Source organism: Carlito syrichta, unplaced genomic scaffold (genome assembly GCF_000164805.1).
Source record: "Carlito syrichta isolate Samal-C Ts95f unplaced genomic scaffold, Tarsius_syrichta-2.0.1 Scaffold306425, whole genome shotgun sequence".
Lineage (NCBI taxonomy): Eukaryota > Metazoa > Chordata > Mammalia > Primates > Tarsiidae > Carlito > Carlito syrichta.
In genome coordinates this window covers 86,273-98,347 of record NW_007250521.1, presented here as the reverse complement: position 1 = coordinate 98,347, position 12,075 = coordinate 86,273, and the positions used below count along the sequence as shown (strand labels likewise).

The following is a 12,075-nucleotide window of genomic DNA, read 5'->3' as shown; positions in this document are numbered from 1 at the left end:
CATTGAATCTAAATACCAGAATTTTGTATCCTGTTGAAAATCATATAAAATATATTATTGATTGATCGCCTTCTGTTTACAGTACTCATAGGCTCCCTGAAATAGTCTTAGTTAAAATGTTGAGAAATATTTGTTTGGTTTTGTTTGTTTGTTTGTTTTGAGTTGGAGTCTCACTCTGTTACCCAGACTGGAGTGCAGTGGCCACTCCCAGCCACCGCAGCCTCAACCTGCTGGGCTCTGGCCATCCTTCCGCCTCAGCCTTCCAAGTAGCTGGAACTACAGGTGCGCTACCACACCTGGCTAATTTTTTGATTTATTGTAGAGATGAGGTCTCACCAAGTTGCCCAGGTGGGTCTCAAACCTGCGAGCTCAGGCAATCCACTCACCTCAGCCTCCCAAGGCACGGGATTACAGGCTGAGCCACCGAGCCCGGCTGAGAAAGATTTTTAAGTACATACTTTAAAAAGTCATATTTCAAGACTATACTTTTTGACAGCTGTGAAATAACAATGTAATTGAATCATTATTGTGAAATATGACTTCTTCTTACTTGTAGAAAGTGGATATTTTGCCAATTCTGTCATGCATACAACAGCTTTAGGGCATATAATGAGCCCTGATTAATTAAGTCCCAATACTCATCTTTTCAGATTCATTGCCATTTTATTTAAAAGTTAAGATAAGCAGGTAGCACATATAAAATAAAAGCAGATAGCTTGAAAAAAAATACAAGTACAATTTCTGTTATGACCACATGTTGGGAGATCCTATATATAGAAAAATGTACTGTAAAAATAAGTTACTTCATTCTAATAAACAATTGCACCTAGTTTGTTTTTTTTTTAATTCATTGGCAATTTTGGTAGACAGCAGAAATTGCATACAAATTGGCAACATTAGTCTCATGTGTTAATTGAAAAGTTTTCAATTAATCCAAATATCCTTTTTTTGGGGGGGATGAAATTTTTTATTATGAAGATATAGATCTAAGAGCAGAACAATAATTGTGTGCTAGCTTATATATATAATTTCTTGTAAAAATAATGATACACGACAAATGAGTAGAAAATGAAAATCTGAAAAGTTATCTGAAATCTGAAAATGTTAAGTAAATTTCCTTGCATCTTAGTTTTGATCACTTTTGCAGAATAATCAAGCATATCTGGGTGGAGACAGTATTTAATCATTCTATTTTTATTAGTAGTGTAGTGTGCCCTTCAGAGCTTGGCATAGTCTTTAAGGATCATCTGAAGTTTCTGACTCAGCATGATGTTGCCTCTGGCCTTCAGTTGGCCACTGAAGAATGCCTTCTGAGTGTCAAGTTTGCCCAGTACTATGTCCATGAAATCTTCATCTGAAAATATGATGGCTGTATCAGCAGAACCTTTCGCAGGGCCTTGGTATACTTTTCCAGAATCATTTTTCAGGTCAATAGTCCACTTAGCTGCAACATTTCCACGATTAGTGATATGCCACTCAAAGACAGCATTTACTTTCTTCACCACTTCATGCCCAACATCCTTAAGGCGGCGACCTATTTCCCCACCTTCAGAAAGGGTCTTAGCTGAAATATCAGATGTTCCCACAAGATCACATATGCATTTGAAATGATGATGTCTCCAGTTTCTTGAACCTTGATTTGAAAATGAATTATATTTCCTTCCTTCCACATCTCAGTTTGTAGAGTTTGTCCAGGATACACTGGTTTTGCAAAACGAACCTTAATTGCCTTGAATCTTGACACATCATTATCTGCAAACTACCATAAGACATGCCTGGCAGAAAATCCAAATGTACATAATCCATGTAATATTGGCTTGTCAAATGTAATATGGGCTTAGCAAAGTTAGGATCAATGTGTAAGGGATTCCAGTCTCCACTAAGGCGATACAAAGCAGCCTGATTAAGTGAGGTGGTATCTGTAAGTACAGCATCAGATCTATTAGGTATGGCTACAGCTACCTTGGCTTTGTCTGATGTCCGTTTTCCACCAAAGCCTCCAGAGCCAACAAGAAAGTTAGAGAACTGATTATAGCATATAAGCTCCTTCCCAGAATAATAGACATCCATAAGAATCACAACACCAGATCCTTTATCTAGGACATCAGCAACAACTGCTTCACATTTTAATTCTCCTGCTCTGGGAAGAGATTTATACAACTCCAAGTATTGCTTCTCATGAAGAACCTTTGCGAAGTTGATTGAAAGCCCAGGAATTTCTCCTAATCCTCCATTCATCATAGATTTTTGACCTGGGATAACTCCAAAGGTAGGCAAACAGGAGAAATCTGAACTTCCTTCATAAATAAATTTCAAATCTTTTGGATCCATAATTGATGCTCCCACTCCCAGGGCATACATAATAGCTTCCAGTTTCGTATAAGCAGAAGAAAATGGAGGGAGCTTATAGCCAATAGCTCCAGCAAATCCTGATGTTGCTGTAGTTGCTGCATGACTGGTGTGATTTGTTGAAATTCCTCCTTCTGAATCTATTTTACTTAGAACTTCAATTATACCGCCAGTGGATTCTTGGATACTTTGAGATTTGCTGGCATTCTCAAAGTCACAGATCTTCTTCCAGTTAACCTTTATTGCCTCAGGAGTCATTGGCTGATTCTTCTGTCTTACAATGTCTCCAAGGGTCCGATCCCAGCATAATTTTCCAATCCAGTCTGCTCCAACCTCAAACAAGCTACCATTTTCCTTACAACTCTCGTGGCAAAGCCAAAGGACGAGGGGTGCCACATATTCTGACTTCAGGGCTTCCACAAGATCTTGAGGTATAACAGTCTGAGTCATCCGTGATCCAGCACTAGGACAACAGTGTTACAATAAATGTTGCTTTTCTTTCCTTCAATTGCAAGAGAATTTGCAAGGTCTACAAGATCCAGTTTCGCAGCACTATAATTTGCCTGGCCAAAATTGCCATATATTCCTGAAGCTGATGAAGTCATAATTATCCTTCCAGATTTCTGCTTCTTCATGTGTTCCCATGCTGCTCGGATCACTTGTAATGAGCCTCGCAAATGAACTCGGTGGATTATATCTCAATCTTCATCACTTATTCTAGCAAAGGAACGGTCCCTCAGAATTCCAGCATTGTTGACCACAACATCTATTTTTCCAAAAGCATCCAGTGCTGTCTTCATAACCTTCTCTCCCTCTTCCACGGAATCAAAGTTGTCCACCGCTTTTCCACCTTTCCTTCTTATTTCTTCAACACCCTTATCAGCAACAAAGGAGCTTTTACCAACACCCTTGAAATCCCCTCCTAAATCATTCACAACAACTGATGCTCCTCTTTCTGAAAATGCCAGGGCATAGGCTTGGTTCAATTCTTCCCCGCGCGCCGGTGACCAGGACCACCCACCCGTCGAACCTCAGCGGCCAGGTCATGAGTCCAGCCTGCAGTGACACACACACACACACACACACACACACACACACACACACTCACACACACTCACACACACTCACACAAACACAAATACTCCAAATATCTTAATTTAGATATATAATTGTGAAATTCAGATAATTAACTTACATATCATTTACAGGAAAAAAGATTAGATAATTAATCCTTGTAGAGTAAAATGAACTTTAGAAACAAATCATGCAGCAATAAGTTTGGCCATGTTATCATGAAAGTAATGCAAATGCCATTGACTCATATTTTTTAATTTATTTGGTTTAGAAAGTAGAACATTAATTGCAGCAATTTTTATAGTTACATGAGTGCTTTTTAGAATTATAACACAATAAGAGATAGTGATTTTTGTCAGTAGAATTTATTTAATAGTTAAGCTTTTTTTTTCTTAAAAAAAAGCTTACTTTTGTGGGTGGATATGCCACTTCTATATATTTGTCTTGTTGTTCTTTAGAACATAAAAATAAATCCTCATTTTTAACCCCAGTAAGTAAGGAAAAATGCATAGCAGGCATCTATGGAGCATGAACAGAGGAGAGTAGACAGCTAGCTTGTAGAAATGATAGTTAAGCATGTGTATAATTTTACCAAGCTGAGAAAGATGGAAGTATATGGGAGCATTCAGGTTAGAGTGAATAATTAAATTAAATAAATGCTAATGTGACATAGCATAATACATTCATATTCTTCTGTATCAACAGATTATAAAGTGTGAGGTGTGGAATAGTGGAGGATGAAGTTGCCTGGAGAGATAAGTAGAGGTCCTGGAATATGATGTTTAAGTATGATATATATCCTGAGGCCAGAGATTACTCCAATTTAGAGATCCTCCAAGTTGCCATAGACCTTCAAGCAGATATTGGATTTTCTTTTTTTTTTTTTTTTTTTTTATTTGAGTTGGAGTCTCACTCTGTCACCCAGACTGGAGTGCAGTGGCCGCTTTACCTGACAACTTTCCACACAAATCCAATCTCAAGTAAATTTCTTAAAATGTATTAAAAACACCTAAATGTATTTATATGTATCAAACGATCATAATAAAACATAAAGTACTTAAAATATTGTTTCCTTTCCACTGTTCATATGATTGTTAACAAATTGTCACATTCTACATAGTAATATCTATACATTTAAAAGAAACCCCATAAATGATATATAACAATAGATATATTTCTTTTATGAAAAAAATTAAAAATAGATCATGAAAAAAACTGATTATCTGTATTGAACCATTTTAATGGACCAAGTATGATGAGATTGATATTGAAGATACTGAGGTGACAGGAGTTAATGAGTGCTAAAACAGTCAGTGTCACAAATTGTAGAAAGCGACATGCATTGGAAATATTCAATGATGGAAGGCAACTCCTCGTAAACTATCAGAATGGGAGGGACTGCCAAATTTTTTCTATCATTTTGCTTCTGCTATAAAGATTCCCAACAGCAAGCTTCAGGGAAAGTGTACAATGCTTTGGAATGAAAATTACTGCAAAATGGAAATTTGTTTCCATTCACACTGTTTATATCCTTGAAGATTTTTGTATCATTCTTTAATTGTTGCAGTCATAGAAATGTGCCCCTCAGATCTTTTTTCAATAGAAATTATTTCCAAAGAGTAGTTATATGACAGCCTCCAAGTGCTAATACCTTCAGGATCAACTACCACATTTATAACAGGAACATTCACTTTTAGGTTGCTTCTAGCCTATTAGTGAGCACAGCCAAAGAATTTACCAGAGGTAGCCATTTCTGACCCATATATAATACTGATAAGGGACAATCTCTGCTCAGAGTTTCCCTATAAACTCTCAGAGGCACTCTCAGAGCCTGAAGCTCTTTACATACAATCCTTCTGGCTTTCCTTCTTCATTCATAGATATCAGATCTGTACTGTGGTCTGAAAGAGGTACCCACCTGTTCCCGCCCTTTCTTTCCTTTATATTCACAAGTGTTGCTCTAAATAAATCTGTTGCCCTTTTAGATGTCTACTTCCTAAAGAAGTTGAATCATCAGAGTGAAATATATCAGTCAATAATAAAAAGAGGGCTTTTCATCATATGGGTGGTACATTTGCGAATAAGGTTCAGCATTATATTTGCATGACCCATAAATTTCTTCAAAGTAGATGGCACCTGTGTTTTGACCATATATCTTGGAGTTTTCATCTCCGTCTTCTTCAAGCCAGTGTTATATATCCTCCTATACATGTGCAGTAGTTAATTTATCAACATGAACTTTCAAGAACTCTTCAATGTTGCTTCATGACCACTTGAAAGCTAGCATCTCTCTTCAAGAACAATTTTCATTCTACCCTTGATTACCTTAATAAAGCCTTTCAAATAAACCACAAATTGCAGAATTAGTTGTGATGATGATGATGATGATGATGATGATGATGATGATGGTATTTCCTCCAGTGTTGATAGAGGAAAAAAGTTGCCATGCATTGTCAGTAATTTTTTTTTTTTTAAATTGGAGTCTCATTCTGTCACCTAGACTGGAGTGCAGAGGCATGCTCCCAGCCACAGTAGACTCAACCTGCTGGGCTCAGGCAATCCTCCCGCCTCAGCCTTCCAAGTAGCCGGAACTATAGGCGCGCACTACCAAGCCTGGCTAACTTTTGATTTATTGTAGAGACAAGGTCTAGCCAAGTTGGGTGGGTCTTGAACCCGCAGGCTCAGGCAATCCGCTCGCCTCAGCCTCCTGAAGTGCTGAGATTACAGGCTGATCCACCGAGTCCGGCCAATTTTAAAGTCTTTTAAATGTCAAATATTTCAAAAAATACTTTAGTAAAACTTCTTATTTGGCATTTACACTCTAGACCAGGTAATTGAGAATAATAAGCTTTGACTATTGTGATAACCTCATAAACTGTATACCTATGTATGGTTCATGGGTTACAAAAGCAATCTTAGAAAGGGAAGAAAATCATTAGATTTAAGGGATATGATCTACATCCTTGTTTGAGTGTTAAGAAATCAAAAATGTCTAAGGCTTTGTTTGCAAGATTTAGTTTTTGCTGATATATTACTTTTTTTAAAGGTAAGAGATATGACTGTACATAATTCTCAAAGACCTTAATTTGTCAAGAAGACTTTGAGAACCTCTAAAAAACTGCAAAATATTTTGGTTATTCCTTTAAGCAAACAGAGTTTTTCGGAATGATAGACTGGGTTGGGTTTTTTTTAATATAATATTTTTACCCCAAGGACCAGGGTCAGGAGAGTTAGCCTGCTACACAGCTTTGTAACCAGACATTGCTTCTTCCAAGAAATACAGGAGGATATCTGCTTTCAAATAACCCTGTATAATCTATAATAAACTTGTGTTTAGTAGTATAGTCTTTTTTATTTTTTTTAAATAGAAAAGAAATATAACAGTCTTCTCACAGAGGTAGTGAGGCTTTACTATTATTTTGAAGTCATAAGCATAGGGTAAATATTGATTATGTTGAACTTCGAAGGTTTGCCTTGAAAGGTTCTATTGTTATAAACTTCCCCTTTGCCACTGCCTTCACCTTTAACCTTTCAAACTTTTTATTATCTTCTTCTAAGTCTAAATGTGTCTCTGATTACTCTTTCTTTCCATCATTTTTTTCAATTATTTTGCATGTTTTCCAGCAGAGAATAGCATATCATGCAAATGGAAAACAAAAAGATAACATATTTGATCAGATGAAAAAGTTTTTAAATCAACAAAAGTTTCACAAAAAAAAAAAAAAAGATGATAAAGGGCTCAATCTAGCAAGAAGTAATAACTATCCTAAACGTATATATACCAAACAGAGGACTTACATAGCTACATAATAATAGTGGGAGACTTCAACACCCTACTAAAAGCTCTAAAGTGATTATTGAGGCAGAAAACTAACAAAGATATTATAGACTTAAATTTGACTCTTGACTAGATGTAAAAAATATCTACAGAAAACTTCACCTAACAATGACAAAATATACATTCTTCTCATCTGCACATGGGACATATTGTAATATTGATTACATACTCACCACAAATCAAGTCCTAATATAGTCCCCAAAAATCGAAATCATACCAAGCATCTCTGTGCACAGCAAAATAAAAATAGAAATCAACATCAAGAAGAAACTTTGAAACCATACAAATACATGGAAACTAACAACTTGAATGATTTGGGGCTAAAGAGTGAAATAAAAACAGAAGTAAAAATGTATATTAAAATCAAATGTAAATAAAGGCACAACATACCAAAATAACCAAGATACTGCAAAAGCAGTGCTAAAATAAAAAATAAAAAGATATATATGCATATATTGAAGTACATGCCCACAATAAGAAAATAGAAAAGTCTCAAATAAATAACCTAATATTGTATCTAAAAAAACTAGAAAAACAAGAAGCCAAAACTAACAAAATAAAATAAATGACTAAAATCAAATGAATAAATAAATTTGAACCAAAAAAATTATACAAAGGATTAACAAATCAAAAAGCTGTTCTTTGAAAGAATAAATAAGATTGATAAAATGCTGGTCAGATGAGAGAGAGAGAGAATATATAAATCAAAATAAATGCAGACAGAAACAAAAAACATGGCAATTGATTACCAATAAAATTCAAAAGATTATCAGAGTCTTAGAAACAACTGTATGCAAGCAGCTACAAAACATAGAGAAAGCATAAATTCATAGAAGCACACAACTTCCCAAGACTGAAACAGGAATAAATTAAAACCTTAAATATATCATCAACAAACCTTGAAATTGAATCACAATAAAAGACCCAACAACCAAAAATTCTTGGACCAAACAAATTTACAGTCAAATTCTGCCAGACATTCAAGAGTTGGTACCAATTCTACTGATACTATTTCAGTCAAGAGTGAGGGACTCGTTTCTAATTCATTCTACAAAGCCAATATTATTCTGATGCACAAATCTGGCAAAGACACAAGAAAGAAAGAAAACTACAGGTAATATTTCTGACTAATATGCATGCCAAACCCTCCATATAATAACAAACAACATCCAGCAACACATTAAAAAGATCATTCACCATAATCAGATGGTCTTTATTCCTGGGATCCAAATTTAGTTCAAAATATGCAAATCAATAGATATAACCCACCACATAAACAGAATGAAAAATAAGAACCATATGACCATCTCAATAAATACAGAAAAGGCATGTGATAGAATTCCACATTCCTTCATGGTAAAAATCCTCAACCATTCAGTCATCAACCAAACAAACCTCAAAGTAATAGGAGCTATCTGTGACAAACCCATAGAAAACGTCATACTTAATGAGTAGACGTATTCCACCAAAGAACCTAAACAAGGCAAGAATGTTCACTTTTATCACTCATATTTGACATAGTACTGGAATTCTTACCCACAGCAAACAGACAAGAGACGGAAATAAAAAGTATCCACATAGGAAAAGAGAAAATTAAATTATCCCTCTTTGTAGACAATATAATTCTATATTTAGAAAATCCTGATGATTTCAAGAAAAGAATCCTAGACCTACTAAGTGACTTGAGTAGTGTCTCAGGATATAAAATCAACATTCAAAAATCAGTAGCATTTCTATACATTAACAAAGTTCATGCCAAGAACAAAATCAAAAACACAATCCCTTTTATAATAGACACAATAAAATAAAATAAAATAAAATACCTGGGAATATATTTGAGCAACAAGGTGAAAAATCTCTACAATAAGAACAACAAGCCGGACTCAGTGGCTCAGCCTGTAATCCCGCGTCTTTGGGAGGCTGAGGTGAGTGGATTGCCTGAGCTCACGGTTTCGAGACCCACCTGGGCAGCGAGACCTCATCTCTACAATAAATCAAAAAAACAGCCGGGCATGGTAGCGCATGCCTGTAATTCCAGCTACTTGGAAGGCTGAGGCGGAAGGATCGCCGGAACCCAGCAGGTCGAGGTTGCGGTGGCCATGAGCAGCCACTGCACTCCAGTCTGGGCGACAGAGTGAGACTCGAACTACTCCAAAAAAGAACAACAAAACACTGCTGAAACTAATCAATGATGGCACAAATAGAAAAACTTTCCATGCTCATGGATTGGAAGAATTAATATTGTTAAAATGTCCATACCACCCAAAGCAACCTACAAACTCAACACAATACATATTAAACTACCAGCATAATTTTTAACAGATATTAAAAGATACTTACAATTATATGAAAGTAAAAATAAAAAAGCTCAATGCAATTCTAAGTAAAAAGAATAAAGCTGGAGGCATCAATTTATCAAACTTCAAACTTTATTACAAGGTTATGGTATGTAAAACAGCATGGTATGGTACATGAATAGGCATATAGGCCAATATAACAGAATAGAGATCCCAAAAATAAAGCAACTGACACAATCAACTGATCTTTGACAAAACTGACAAAAATAAACCTTGGGGAATGGGTACCCTATTCAATAAGAGGTGCTGAGAAAAGAAACTAACCATAAGAAGAAGAACAAAACTATACTTCTCCTCTTGCCGTATACAAAATTGATTAAAAATGAATTAAAGACATTAATGTAAGATTTCCAACTACAAAAATCCTAAAAGGAAACCTAGGAAACATTCTTCTGGACATCAGCCAAAGCAATCAATTTATGACAAAATCATCAAAAGCAAATGAAGTACAATTACTAACTTCTTGAAGGCAGGGCTTTGTCCTAATTTTTATTGTATACTCAAGTTTTGTCATAGCAAATTATGGAAGACACATTAAACTCAATGTTTATTAAACTGAATACAGGGTGCACATTGAAATGATGGTTCCCAGCTACTCAGCAGGATGAGGTGAGAGCATTTTTGAAACCTGAAGTATAAGATCACCCTGGGCTACATCCTAAGACACTGCCTAGATGAATGAATGAATGAATGAATGAATGAATAAATAAATAAATAAATAAGTAAATGTGTGAAGATACGCCACAAATGCCATAGCTTTTTCTTTCAGGTACCTTAACTCAATCTATATTAGTAAACTTTGATATCAGGCAAAATTAATTGATTGAGGAGTATTCAAAGTGAAGTGAAAATAATATAATATGTCAAATAAAAGGAAACCACTTAAGTGGATTTTCAAAGACTTGTGCTATCTATAATTTCACATGCTTTTTTCTAAACATATTATTTGTGGAATAGAGAATATAGATGATGGTAATTTTATGGAGTGTTACTCAAAGGACCACCATTCATGTTTTCTGAGAACATAAAATAAAATTGTTCAAAGAAACAGCTCTGTATGATTGAGAGTAATGTGTCATGCTAGTAGTATAAATTTTGTTACTGACACAAACATCAGACTCATAAGAGATAGTCACTCTCAGGAATAACTTTAACTCAGCATGTACGCATACACTTTAAAAGCAGTTTTTATGAATAAGATCAGAGCAAGTACAAATAATGAGCACTATTTATATAATTATTTTATAATCATTGTCTGATATCATATCTGCCAAACATTAGTTTGAGCAAATTATAAATAAATATAGTTTAAAATAGTAGCTTCCATTATTCACAAAGCTATAGAGACAGGATGAGTGGTAGGGCTTTTATTTTCAGTGCTTTTACTTTCTAAAAGAACTAAAGAGTAAGGATTTCTAATTTTAAAAAAAGTGTGAGAATTTCTCTTTTTCTCAATTGTTACCTACCCTATATAAATTAGTCGTGTGAAAAGCTTCAGTATCTTTTTAGTTATAATGCATCATATGCTTTCCAAAATTACATGATAAATTTTATTGTACAAGAATGGTGTTGAAATATTTAGTGTGTCTACTATTGAAACAGTTATTAATTATTTAGATATATAGATACTAATAGTAGATTACAAATTAAGAAATACTCAAAATCTAATGGGATACTCTTCCAGCTAACATAGAGGTAATTTGTATAGAAATCATGTGTCTTCAACATGGTAGAGATTCTGTGACAAAATATTTGTTTTATCTATGATAATATAGCCTTTTTCAATCCAGCAATCCCGGTAGTTGTTTGCTTTTTATCACATAACACTGAATTCCAATGAGGACAGTGACTGTTAAAAACGCATCTTTTAGAGGTGGGCATTCAGAAGTCGCAAGCACAGCTGTGTTTTCTGAGTGAGTTAACAGAGATTAAAGCTATCAAATTCTCAATCAGTGGAGCAAGCTGCTTATTCTCTGCTGTAGCTCAGGAGGGGAGCCATACACGCCAAATGACATCCCAAATGTCTGGTACGATGTGCAGTTCATTGCTAAGTACAAAGTGATAGAAGTGTATGGGAATCTATTTTTGTTATTTTGTAGATTTGCATACCATATGTAATTTAAGAGAATATTAAAGCAAAATAATTAGTTACATAAAAAATAGGTTTTCTCAGCCAGGCTCGGTGGCTCAGCCTGTAATCCCGCGCCTTTGTGAGGCTGAGGTGAGTGGATTGCCTGAGCCCGAGGGTTCGAGACCCACCTGGGCAACTTGGCAAGACCTCATCTCTACAATAAATCAGAAACTAGCAGGGTATAGTAGTGCACGCTTGTAGTTCCGGCTACTTGGAAGGCTGAGGTAAAAGGATCGCTGGAACCCAGCAAGTCGAGGCTGCGGTGGCCGGGAGCGGCCACTGCACTCCAGTCTGGGCGACAGGGTGAGACTCCAACTCAAAAAAAA

At 35.5% G+C, this 12,075-nt stretch overlaps 1 pseudogene across 1 annotated transcript; it reads right to left on the bottom strand.

Moving 5' to 3' along the window:
* Window positions 1-953: 953 nt before the first annotated feature.
* LOC103265324 lies at window positions 954-3,396 on the bottom strand (annotated as a pseudogene). Its single transcript, XR_002482240.1, has one exon. The product of XR_002482240.1 is annotated as a peroxisomal multifunctional enzyme type 2 pseudogene (transcript).
* Window positions 3,397-12,075: the final 8,679 nt, after the last annotated feature.